Source organism: Ambystoma mexicanum, chromosome 5p (genome assembly GCF_040938575.1).
Source record: "Ambystoma mexicanum isolate Mex_15411 chromosome 5p, UKY_AmexF1_1, whole genome shotgun sequence".
NCBI classification, from domain to species: domain Eukaryota; kingdom Metazoa; phylum Chordata; class Amphibia; order Caudata; family Ambystomatidae; genus Ambystoma; species Ambystoma mexicanum.
Window position 1 is genome coordinate 1,051,249,002 of NC_090930.1, and position 12,803 is coordinate 1,051,261,804.

A 12,803-nucleotide genomic window follows, 5' to 3' on the forward strand; every position below is an offset into this window, starting at 1 on the left:
GCCTCGGTGTGAGATGCCTCGCTAGGGAGGGTCCTCAATGCACTTGTCGGGCTGTGTAGGCTCGCTTATGGCTGGCACACCACATTGTCAGCTGCTTTCATGGGCTGATCTTGGCCATAGCTCGGAACTTCGCTGCCACCACATCCGGGTCCGTAAGCTGAGCGGGCTGAGTAGATTTGTTTCCCTTCACTAAGAATACAAGGTGCAGCAGGCGGGAAGGACGCCAGTGTGCATCAGGATGTTTCCAAGGCACCAAGGTCGTTTCAGGTGATCTTTGCTAGCCCCTCAGGTTGGCTTCAGGTTCTCATGTGCACATTTCGATAGTTTGAGCCTGATAATAGCCTGCTCTACACGATAACACCACAATATCCCCCAGGCTAGGAACGGAGCACAGCAATCAAGCAGCCATCTTGCCTGCGCCCCCTGGTGGCCTCCCTTCAGCTTCTAATGTGTTTGAGTTCAAGGTTTGGTTTAATTCATTGTTCAACCTATATTTAATATTGTTCAATTGTAGTTTAAGGTACAATGCACTCTTATGTTCCTCAATTATATGTTCAATGCGCTCTTAGGTAGCTCAATGTTATTCAGTATTCAATGTATACTTGTCTGCTTCAATGTTAACTTTCCCTTTAGTATGATATTTAATATACATTGACTTTCTTCAATGTTAGGTTTCCATATTGTTCAATATTCAATGTGCATTCGTTTTCAATAATTTAACAATTCACAAACTTCACGTGTTTCTCTTTCATTCAGTTCAATTCTTTAACAAGGTGTGACTTTCACGCACTCCGATTTTAATTTCAGCCTCATTCTTCTTTCATTATAGTCACATTCTGTAAATATTTCACTTTCCTTAGTTGAAGACTTTCGATAACGTTCCTTTTTTTCTCAAAGGTACGTGACCACTTCAACAATGCTTTCATTGCTTAAGAATTAAGAGTTCATAGCGTTTGGAGACTATAGAAAACATGCTTGTTGCTTTAAATAGACACGCAACCACTCCAATACAATGTACATGTTTCTTGTTTCATTTAACAATAGCGGTTCACTTTGTAATGCTCGCGATTGAAGTAACACTGGGTTTCTCTATCTTGAGAACTCACTTTGAAGTCCTTTAACGTAGTGCGCTGGCCACAGTCTTCGTGGTTTCATTCCAGGGGTCATTCCCTACCCCTCAGACACTCTTGCAGCACCACAGGGGAACAAGCACTCCCTTCAATGGAATAAAGGAGGGCCCCTCATCTGGCCTCTTTCCTTCGCCTTGCCTTTGCCCCACGTAGCTCCTGCTACAACGTCGCCTGAACCCTCATCGTTCTCAGTCCCCGGAGTGCTTCTCAGGCTGCAGAACAGCTCACCACAGCTCCCATCAGCGTCTCTCCTCCCACATCTGACCTCACCTCTTTTATACACCTGTCTTGTGTAAAGAGTTGCAGGTGTGAATCTTTTCTTTTAATTGCCTGACCATAGTTAGGCTTATTAGGAAGACATGCCTGGTCTTTTCAATGGTACTCCTCTGAGACATTCTTCCTTGTCTTAATACCAAAGTGGTGTAGCTGCATATTGGTGTGTATAACTCCTAGTTGTCTCTTAATTGCCCCAGTATGTCAAGTGTCCCATGTGGGAAAATGAGGGAAGTTGGTTTATAATAGCCCATAAAGGTTGGGGAAGAGTTAGGTTTGTCATCCATAGGAAAAGGGGTATACCAAGTCTTATCCATCTTACATATAACCCTTTTTGCCCTCTTTCTGCTTCGTCTGGACTAATGGTATCTCATACCCTTTTCTTGGTCAATGGGACCTGGATGACAATATCCCATAACTGCCCTTGGAATAGAGGGCTGTTCTTGAAAGGGAAATTGAGAATACTGCGTCTCGCAAGAGTATATTTCACTCCCAATACCCAAGAAACCCCCATCCAGGTGATCCTCCCTCGCTTCTCCACCCCCAGGGTCAGGAATCAAGAGCGATGGCCTTTCCCTGGCCACCTGTGCAGAGGATCATAAGAAAGTAGGAGTGAGAATACCCTCAGGTTTCTCATAGATCCCACCAAAAATATCACAACTGTATCCCTTATGCCCTAAACGCAGTTTACCATTCAACAATTAGGAGAGGAAGACTTCATAACTGAAATAAGTCCTCATGAGACAATCTTTAGTATTAAACAAAAGATCCTAACTACATTTTCCTTTCCAATTAACCACCACAAGCTCCTTTTTCACATGTGTCCCTTACTAGACACTTTCAAATGAATAGACTTTGATATCATAGCAAATAGTATATTGAGTCTGAACATTAAGGTCAAGGTAGCTCTGCCTCTGATACTCTCTAGGTATCACAGCTAGTCATAAGAGGCCCACCCAAGCCCTTATCGAGAGGTAAGGACCAAAAGAACCCATTTCCCTATTAGATACAAGAGAGCCAATAGAAATAGACCAATCTCCTAATATAGCGGATTAGGCATTATCCTTTGCCGACAAACCAGCAAAAGATCTAGCTCTAGATCCTGACTTGTATAACTTTGAACAGGACATTGTTTTTGTTGAGAAGTAAAAACCCAAAAGGAATATTAAGATGACTACTCTAGAGGATCTGTTAACTAAGCTAATTGGCCACCAAATTCAGGCTGAAATAATGTTTCAAACCACACTAGACCGAATTGTTGCCTCTCATCAGAGTCCTATATTGCCACATGGGAAATTACAGCCATATAAAGAAGCTGAAGATCTGGGGAATTTATTTCTCAACTTTGAAAGATTGGCACATCAGTTACATTGGGAAGACAAGCTGAAAACCTGTTACTTGGCCCCTGTGAGGAACTCGCGGGGGACACAGTAAATACAGACACAAGTGATCGCATTTCAAGGGTGTTTATTGAACTTTATAATGGGTGGGATAAATGCCTAACCTAAACCCAAATCTAAGATGGGAGCAAGCTATGACCAACAATTAATAATAAGGCAGAGAGTGGGTCAAACAGATAATTTCTATAAACAATAATTAAGAAACATTAGAATGCACCCAGATGAAACCCCAGTGGAACTAGGGGCCCGAGTACAACACTCTTTAACTCTCTGGATCTATGGTTAGGGAAAAAATAATTACCAGAAGTTCTGGAAACACTTACCATAGAACAGTTTGTAAACTCATTGCCCTCATATCTACAAAAAGCGATTCTTTAGCTAAATAGGCATAGTATAATATTGGCTATTGAAACAGCTCAGAATCAAGCAGAAGCCAATAAGCATTTAAAATCCCTTCATAAAAGTGAAGAATCCATGAAAGAACAGAGGATTTTCCTATCCCCCTTTTCCTACCATGGATAGAAACCAAGACAGTTACTATAAACCTATAATTAGAGATCTAACAAAGGGAGAACGAAAGCCTATGGTAGCCACAGACAAGGGAGAGGTGCAATCAGAAGAAGGACGAATCCCAAGATCCACCTCCATGGTATGCTCCTCGTGCGGGCAATCAGAACATTTGGCTCGTGCTGCCATTTTCCCAACCTGGTTTATGTTAATAAAACTCTTTAACCAAAAACATGACAACTTTGTGTCCGGATTTCATTTCGGACCCCTCACATGGAGCTCTGCTGCGATTTTTAACCGAGAAGTGTGCGATGGGTATTGTAGTTGCTCTAGAGCCACAAGTAGTAACTCTTCAGGCATCACTACTTTCCTCATAAGCTCCTGTCTCCACAGTAAATCTGTGGGCAAGAGGGTGCATCCCTTCTTTGCCCAGGCGTCTTTTTTAACTTTTGATGCTCTCTTCAGCATCTCCACATACTGAAGTAAGAGGGCTGCATTATATAGAGCTGGTGACTGTACCTGCTGCGACACAGTTTCCATTCTCTGGGAATCTGTAAATGCGCTGCTCCCTTTGCCGCTGTGTCCGCTGCATTGTTTCCAAGCACTATTGTGTAGTACAGTTAGTATGCGCAGCACATTTAACTATTCCCACCTCTGTTGATATTGTTAATGCTTCAATTAGTCTGGAAAGCAGCGCAGCGAGTAGTGACCACCTTCCGCTTGCTCATCTCCAGCACCTCTATGAGTGCTACTTATTCTGCTGCTTGTGCGGAATAATGTGAAGGCAACTGCTTCTTCATCCTAACCTGTTATTCCCCATCCACAAGGCCCAGAAATGCTGCAACTGTATGTTTTTCTCTGGTCTCCTGATTAACTGTTGAGGAACCATCAACAAAGATTACCTCACCTCCCTCCAAGGCATCCTCCTTAACATTTGTCCTAACTTCTCCTTCTCCTTCTCAACTCGACAATCATGGACAATATCATCAGGTTTCACCCGTTCAGCTACAAATGTCACAGGATTGACTAGGTGACACCTTACTGGATGTATGGAAGCATTTGATAGAATACCTTTGGTATCCAGTTATTGCATTGAATACAAAGCATTGAATGCCAAAAGCATCGAAAAAATGCATTGAAAAAAAGCATTGAATGCATTTGTTTCAAAGGTAAAGATTTTATTTTAAGTATAATGGGTTTTAAGGGCTAAAATAATTGGGGTTTGAGGGACCCCCCCTTAAAAAAAAAAGAAAAAAATGCATTAAATGCTTTCTTTTTGTTGCTTTTTTTAGATGCTAAGGCATTCGATGCTTTGGCATTCGATGCAATCACTATAAACCAATAAATTCATACTGTGATGCATCATGAAGTAAGAAACAGACAACAGATTCACTTTTCTAAAATAAGAATGGTTTATTCTTAAAGGTCAGGATTGAGTAAGTCCTAACTTGCCCTGTGCTAAGGTGGGATTTCCCTACCTAAAGAAACTAAGGATAGTCTGTCTCATTAAGTTCAACTCAAAAGTCTTTCTGTGTCCAAAACCTATACTTGTCCTCACAATGAAAGATGTGATGTCCTCATACCAACACCTGCCACATACTGCCCATCATCCTAACTAAACACAGCTGGCTGCACACCCGCCAGCCTAGGCGTTCTCCTCAGGCCTAACGCAGCCAGAATCAGTCTGGTATCACCCTGCCAGAACGCACACATACTCCTGATCTCCCAACCACTACACCTACCGCTAAGAAGCAGCCATCATACGAGTGCCACACCTGCTGCACACATATCCTGCGTACACACGCACCTTATGACTATCTCTCTCTCTACTGACTTGAACTACGGTTCCCGAGGGCGTTCAACCTACCAGCGCCTTGAGATCATACCAATGGTACACAAGGCGCTATATATATTCAAAGTAACATAACATAATGTGTACAATTTGTCGGGATAATAAAAAATGAGGGCTCCTGGTTATGGCCCTGCTCTACCCAGGTTGGTTAATAATTGACAAAAAACAATTGAACAGGGTCACCGAACCCGATGCATACACTTCTACTACTTTTCACTGATGATCAATGTCTAGGACATTAAGCAGGCAATAATGGGCTCATCTCTCTGCCAATAGGCCTGACAAGTCCTACCTGACAGCGCCTTGCACATCCCGCGGAGGTGAAGATAACTAGGTTCTGCCCCCAACGAAGTTTACTAAAGGGGGTAATATTGCACACTCTATAGAGGCTTTAGAAGCACACCTCTTTAATCAAAATAACTCAAACAGTTATCCGTTTATATTAACAGATAGATGTGGTACGCAACAATTGATGAATGCCAGCCACCGCTTTTGGACTGCTTTCCAGTCCAGATGCCATAGACCCACAGCGTGGCCCCTGTTTTTATAAACACGGTAAGAGCATGGTTTGATCTCCTTCCATCAGCAGCGAGATCTTTGCTTTTTAAATTTAGAAACGCATTAACTGCTTTTGATAAATTATACAGTAATATCCTTCGGAATCCTGCATACACGTCTAACACATATGTCTCTATCCATTCTTTGACAGAGCAAACATGATCCTCGCACTACAATCTTTCTCGTCCTGATCAAGGCCTACAAAACAGCAGCTACATAGTAGAGCTAGAAATGGGCGAAACACAGTTGTGTCGACTCTTTGTCCCAGTGTCTAAAACATACATTGTTAAAGTTGTGCAATTAACTACACCTCACTGAATTTGTACATTTGTCCCAACGTTATCCTTCACAGATTGAAGGTTTTGTATATGTCTTGTACTGTGCTCCAAGTTAATTATCTTGGGTGAACACCAATATATCATGTGTAGATACTGTTTGTGAATTGATGAATGTCCTGTAAATATGTCCTAATTGAAATATAATTTATGTTGTGTATTAAATCTTTGACAAAAGGAAAACAATCCAGTCCATTGTGTGAAAATTAGTAGAAGTGTATGCATCGGGTTCAGTGACCCTGTTCATTTGTTTTTTGTCAATGTGTCGGGATATCAGCAACCAAAGAAACTGTGTTTAAAATAAAGTTCAGAGCTTCGTCCAGCTTCTGGCTTGATTTTCAGCTTCCCCATCTCCAAGTTCAAAACAGTTCCACAAAAAGACCTTGGGGTTCCCTTCCCCAAGTTCAACACAGTTCCAAACGTCCTTGGGGTTCCCTAACCCAAGTTCAATGCAGTTGACAAAGTCTCTAGGTTCCCTTCCCCAAGAAGGCAGCTCTTCTAGCTTCAAATTCACGCCAATTCAATTTTCTCACCTCTTAATAATGATTCCAAATCCACTTGATAACCTTTCAGGATTTTCAAAAAATCACTTAACTTGCTCTTCTCTTTAATCACTTTAACACTTGTTAGGCAAGACAGGTTTAGTCTCTTGACTTTCCTTGTGTAATGCATCGACCTTGGAAGGTTTGGAACCGATGGAAGTAGACCTAACATGGATGCTGGAAACTTCGTGTAGCGGTCTATGCATTATCCAAGATGGCCGTCAACACGTATTTACGCACAACGCACCAGTGCTCCGATGCGTTGTATCTTAGTACTTTCGTACCTTACCAGCGCTGTGTTGCTGAATATTTCGCTACCTGTTATTGCTTCCTGTTGCTTTTCCTCTCTCTTCATTCACTATCTTACACAGAGGTAAAAGTACTATTTTTGGGTAGCTTTTTTCTCTTAACAGTTGATCCCTGTTAATCGCACTTTGAGGTTGTTCTTAACTCCTCAGCCCCTGTACTTTTCCTTCCTGCTATTACCTTGTTTAACTTTCTTTCTGACTACTGTTTCGTTTCTACTCACTCAATTTCTTTCGCCTGGAGTTTCTTCACTCTTGTTAAAGGCTTTCAAGTCTACTATTCATCAGTTCGTGGTATCGCTGCCTTGGCGTTCTTCTACCTTCTGACCAGTTTCCTGTGCTTCTATTGTGCCTCAGTACCTTCGGCACCACCGGCTACTCTATCATCTACACCGAAGAAGGAACTGGACTCGCTTCTACTCTTCTATCCAACCTGAAGAATACCATTCACACAGGGTTTTTTCAGCCTACGGCTTTTTCCCTGGAACAGCGGGTTGGCTCCTGGGAGACTCCTGGGATTTGGTTCCTATCCGGTCACGGTGGCCTCCAGGGAGTCACGCCCGTACTTGCATCAAAGAAGGAGTAAAGAAATCAGAAAGACACGAAAGAAAGAGAAGACAGAACTCCGAGAAGAATTCGACGGAGATTCAGGTGAGGAGGAGTTGGAAAAGGGAACCAGGGTTGCAAGTTTTGACAGTATACAACGCCAAAAGACAAAGAAAATGGCTACTCCAGAATAGGTTCAAGAAATGTGTAACGCCATTCAAGCATTACGAGTCGATATGCAGAATTTACAGGCTGAAAATCAAGCTCTTCGTCAGCAAGTAGCAACTCGAGATGAAGGAAGAGGTGAACTACCACCGATGCCCCTGTCCATTAACAAATATGATGGTGACCCTAAAGGAATGAAGGAATTTCTCGACGCTTGTACCGTGTATTTCTCTTTCAGAAGGAGGAATTTTGAGTCTGGTAGATCCCGTGTTGGATTCCTGATAGCTAACCTAACGGGTAGCGCATTAAAGTGGGCAACACCTCTAGTTACCTCTGATGATCCTTCGGTAAATGATTACGACTTATTTGTTTGCAATTTCAAGACTAGTTTCGAAAGACCTGAGGTTCCGTATTCTACATATGAGGCCCTTATGGATGTAAAGCAAGGGAACCAAGATGTACAGACATATATTTCTTACTTCCAAAGTTTGGCAAGCTTAGCAGGATGGCCAGACACTGCGCAACAGACCATACTTCGAAGAGGGTTGCACGAAGATATAAAGGATGAGTTGGCATGAGCTGAAAGACCCGAGACGTTCTCCGATCTGGTTTCCTTGGTACTCCGGATAGCTTTCAGGTTGCATGAGAGACGCCAAGAGAAACGGAAGGGTCGAGGACTCCAATGGAACACCCAAGCTGGTGCACAACTTAAGAATCATGTTTCTACAGAGGAACCAATGCAGATTGGTACAACCAGAGGAGCCCTGTCTTCTAATTTGAGAAGACGAAGGAGAGAACACAATTTGTGCATGTATTATGGGTCTTCAGACCATCAGTTGAAGGATTGTACAGTGATTCCATCTTGGCGTTCGGGAAACGCGCAACCCCGAGTCTACGCAAGGGAGACTACAGGGAAGGTGGCACAAACCCTTGCAACACCACTAACACAGTAGAAGACAACCGACTGATGATATTTCAAGTATCATTGAACTCTACTAATGGAGTCTGGATTCCTGTATTAGCCATGTTAGACTGTGGTGCTGCAGGCAACTTTATAGACTCCTCATGGGCACAAGACAAGGGTATTCCGCTCAGGCAGAAGAGGAAGCCCATTCCTGTGGAAGGTGCTGATGGACGTCCCTTGTCGTCAGGACCTGTTACTATGGAAACATTACCATTACAGATAACCATGAAGAATCATACCGAAGAGATAATCTTTGACACTATCAGGGCTGCTCATTTTCCAGTAATACTTGGCATTTCTTGGTTGAGACTTCACAACCCTTCTATTGACTGGAGTGCTAATCGACTGAGTTTTAACTCAGATTTCTGTGGGAGGAATTGCATCAAGGAGCAACGGGTTGAAGTCTCTGCATGCCCTATCAATCAGTCTACAGTTTCTATTTCTGCCATTCCCGTTCAATATCAAGAATACAAAGAGGTTTTTGAAGATGTTGTTCCCAAACTCCTCCCACCTCACCGACCTGAAGATTGCAGGATAGACTTAAAGGAAGAAGTCTCACTACCTTTCGGTAGGATGTATCCGTTGTCCCAGCAGGAAAGGACGGTCTTGAAAGAATATCTCGAATCCAATCTTCAGAACGGTCTGATGCGGAAGTCAAGATCCTCCGGAGGTGCATCACTTTTCTTTGTAGCAAAGAAGGGAACAAAAGAATTACATCCATGTATAGACTATCGAGAACAAAACAGAATTACTGTCCGGGATCGTTATCCCATGCCCTTGATAAGGGACATTCTTGAAGCTGTTAAGGACTCCAAGATCTTCACTAAGATCGATCTACGCAGGGCCTACCACCTACTCAGGATCCATGCAGGCGATGAATGGAAGACCGCTTTCCGAACACTGTTGGGGTTGTTCGAGTATTGCGTGATGCCGTTTGGATTAGTCAACGCCCCATCGGTGTTCCAGCGGTTCATGGACCACATTTTCACTGATATGATAGGAACTTCCGTAGTAGTGTACTTAGATGATATTTTGATATACTCTTCCACTCTAACTGAACATCGGACCCTTGTTAAGGAAGTACTGCAGAGACTCAAGGACAATCGTCTGTACGCTAAGATCGAGAAGTGTATATTTGAGGCTACCGAAGTACCTTACCTCGGCTTCATCTTATCCTCTAATGGAATACGGATGGATCCGGATAAGGTAAAGGCCATTCTCAGGTGGCCTGAACCATCTTCTCCTAAGGATATTCAAAGATTTCTTGGCCTGGCTAATTTCTACCGTCATTTCATCCCTCACTTCTCGGAGATGGTACTTCCTCTGACATTGCTTCTCAAGAAGGGAAGTGTTTTCAAATGGAATCCTTCCGCACAATCAGCCTTTTCGGACCTCAAGAGACTATTTAACACAGCTCCGGTACTTATTCAACCGGATCAGTCAAAACCCTTTATCGTGGAAGCCGATGCTTCAGGCGGAGCCCTCGGAGCTGTGTTGTTACAAGAAGATAATGAAGGAGTGGAACATCCCATCGCCTACAACTCACGAACTCTCACAGTCAGTGAACAAAACTATTCTGTACTTGAGCGAGATATTTTAGCGATGAGAAGAGCTTGGGAGGAGTGGAGACATTTATTACAAGGGGCCACACATCCATTTCTGATTCGCACTGACCACAGGAATCTGGGGGTTCTCCAGCAGATGGAATGCCGCAATTCCCGTCATGCCAGATGGGCATACTATTTCTCCAACTTTGATTTCCAGATTACATATACACCAGGCTCACAAAATGGAGTAGCTGACACCCTTTCTAGAAGCTGGACGGAAGATCAAAGTACGGAGGTCAAACCTACTGAGAAGGAAAGGATGTTGCGTACCACATGATTTATAGCAGTGATCAACTGCTTTCTTCAGAAGGTTAGGAAGGACATGGACTAGACAGAAGCTAATGTCTAAAGGTCTTCAAGAGAGAGATGGATTATGGTTCCACAATTCGTCTCTCTTTCTCCCTTCTTTTGGTGGCCTTCGATGAGAGCTGATGTTAACTCATACGTTAACTCCTGTTCGGTATGTGCTAGTGCAAAGGTTTCTAGACAGAGACCTTTAGGACTTCTCCAGCAAGCTGATTTACCTTCTCGACCCTGGGAGAATCTATCTATGGACTTTATCGTAGATCTACCTCCTTCCCAGGGGAAGACCGCTATTATGGTTACGGTTGATTCCTTTTCCAAAAAGGCTCATTTTTCCTCTTTAACAGGAGTGCCTTCCACTTCTGAGACAGCCTCTGTGTTCCTACGAGACATAATAAGACTGCATGGGTTTCCTCGAGTGATCATCTCGGACAGAGGAGTACAATTCACCTCTAAATTCTGGTCCATTCTGTGTAAGGAACTAGGTATCCAAAGAGCATTATCATCAGGATACCACCCTCAATCCAATGGACAAACGGAGAGACTAAATGCCACACTGGAGGAGTATCTGCAGTGTTTCTGTAACAAGGAACAAGACAATTGGGCATCATTGTTACCCATGGCAGAGTTCACGTATAACAACACGGTACATACAGCTATTGGAATGAGTCCTTTTCAGTGTACCTATGGTTATCTGCATTTTCTACCCCCCAATACAGCCGGAAGGACCAAGGCTCCGGCTGTAGACGAGGCAGTGTTCAAAATACAACAGACCCATCAATTGGCTTTACAGACTCTAGAGAACAGCAGAAGGAACTACAAGAGATTAGCCGATGCTAAGAGAAGACCCAATCCTCAATGGGGTCCTGGTTCAATGGTATGACTATCCAGCAGGTACTTACCTCGCTGGACACGTATGGGCACATTTTCTCCAAGATATATCGGTCCATACAAGATCGAGGCTAAAATCAATCCTGTCGCCTACAAACTACCACCTCGATTCAAGAGAATACACCCGGTATTCCATACTTCCTTACTAAAGGCTTATGTGTAAGATCCTTATCAGAGGAGTATTAAGAAGACAAGTGTAGTAGATCCCAAAGAAACCAAGGAGTACGAAGTGGACAGATTGGTTGATTCACGTTATCGACAGGGTATCTTGCAGTACCTGGTACACTGGAAGGGGTATCCCAGATCAGAGAGAACCTGGGAGCCCAAAACCCATATAAGTGCTCCAAGACTTGTTCAGAGGTTTCACAGGTTGTTCCCGAGTAAACCAGGTGGTGTCCGACATCGAAGGGGGCATACTGTAATGCATCGACCTTGGAAGGTTTGGAACCGATGGAAGTACACCTAACATGGATGCTGGAAACTTCGTGTAGCGGTCTATGCATTATCCAAGATGGCCGTCAACACGTATTTACGCGCAATACACCAGTGCTCCGATGCGTTGTATCTTAGTACTTTCGTACCTTACCATCACTGTGTTGCTGAATATTTCGCTACCTGTTATTGCTTCCTGTTGCTTTTCCTCTCTCCTCATTCACTATCTTACACAGAGGTAAACATACTATTTTTGGGTAGCTTTTTTCTCTTAACGGTTTGATCCCTGTTAATCGCACTTTGAGGTTGTTCTTAACTCCTCAGCCCCTGTACTTTTCCTTCCTGCTATTACCTTGTTTAACTTTCTTTCTGACTACCGTTTCGTTTCTACTCACTCCATTTCTTTCGCCTGGAGTTTCTTCACTCTTGTTAAAGGCTTTCAAGTCTACAGTTTGTGGTATCGCTGCCTTGGCGTTCTTCTACCTTCAGACCAGTTTCCTGTGCTTCTATTGTGCCTCAGTACCTTCTGCACCACCGGCTACTCGATCATCTACACCGGAAAAGGAACTGGACTCGCTTCTACTCTTCTATCCAACCTGAAGAAGACCATTCACACAGGGTTTTTTAAGCCTACGGCTTTTTCCCTGGAACAGCGGGTTGACTCCTGGGAGGCTCCTGGGATTTGGTTCCTATCCGGTCACGGTGGCCTCCGGGGAGTCACGCCCGTACTTGTTGCATCAAAGAAGGAGTAAAGAAATCAGAAAGACACGAAAGAAAGAGAAGACGGAACTCCGAGAAGAATTCGACGGAGATTCAGGTGAGGAGGAGTTGGAAAAGGGAACCAGGGTTGCAAGTTTTGACACCTTGGTTCTCTTCAAGTAGGGGTTACTCGGTCTAGGCGCAGTTGTCGGACCACACAGTCCACCCATTACAGGTCACACAAACAATAACCCATGGCACGTTGTGTTGTTCACTTGTTCTCACTGGGCTTCT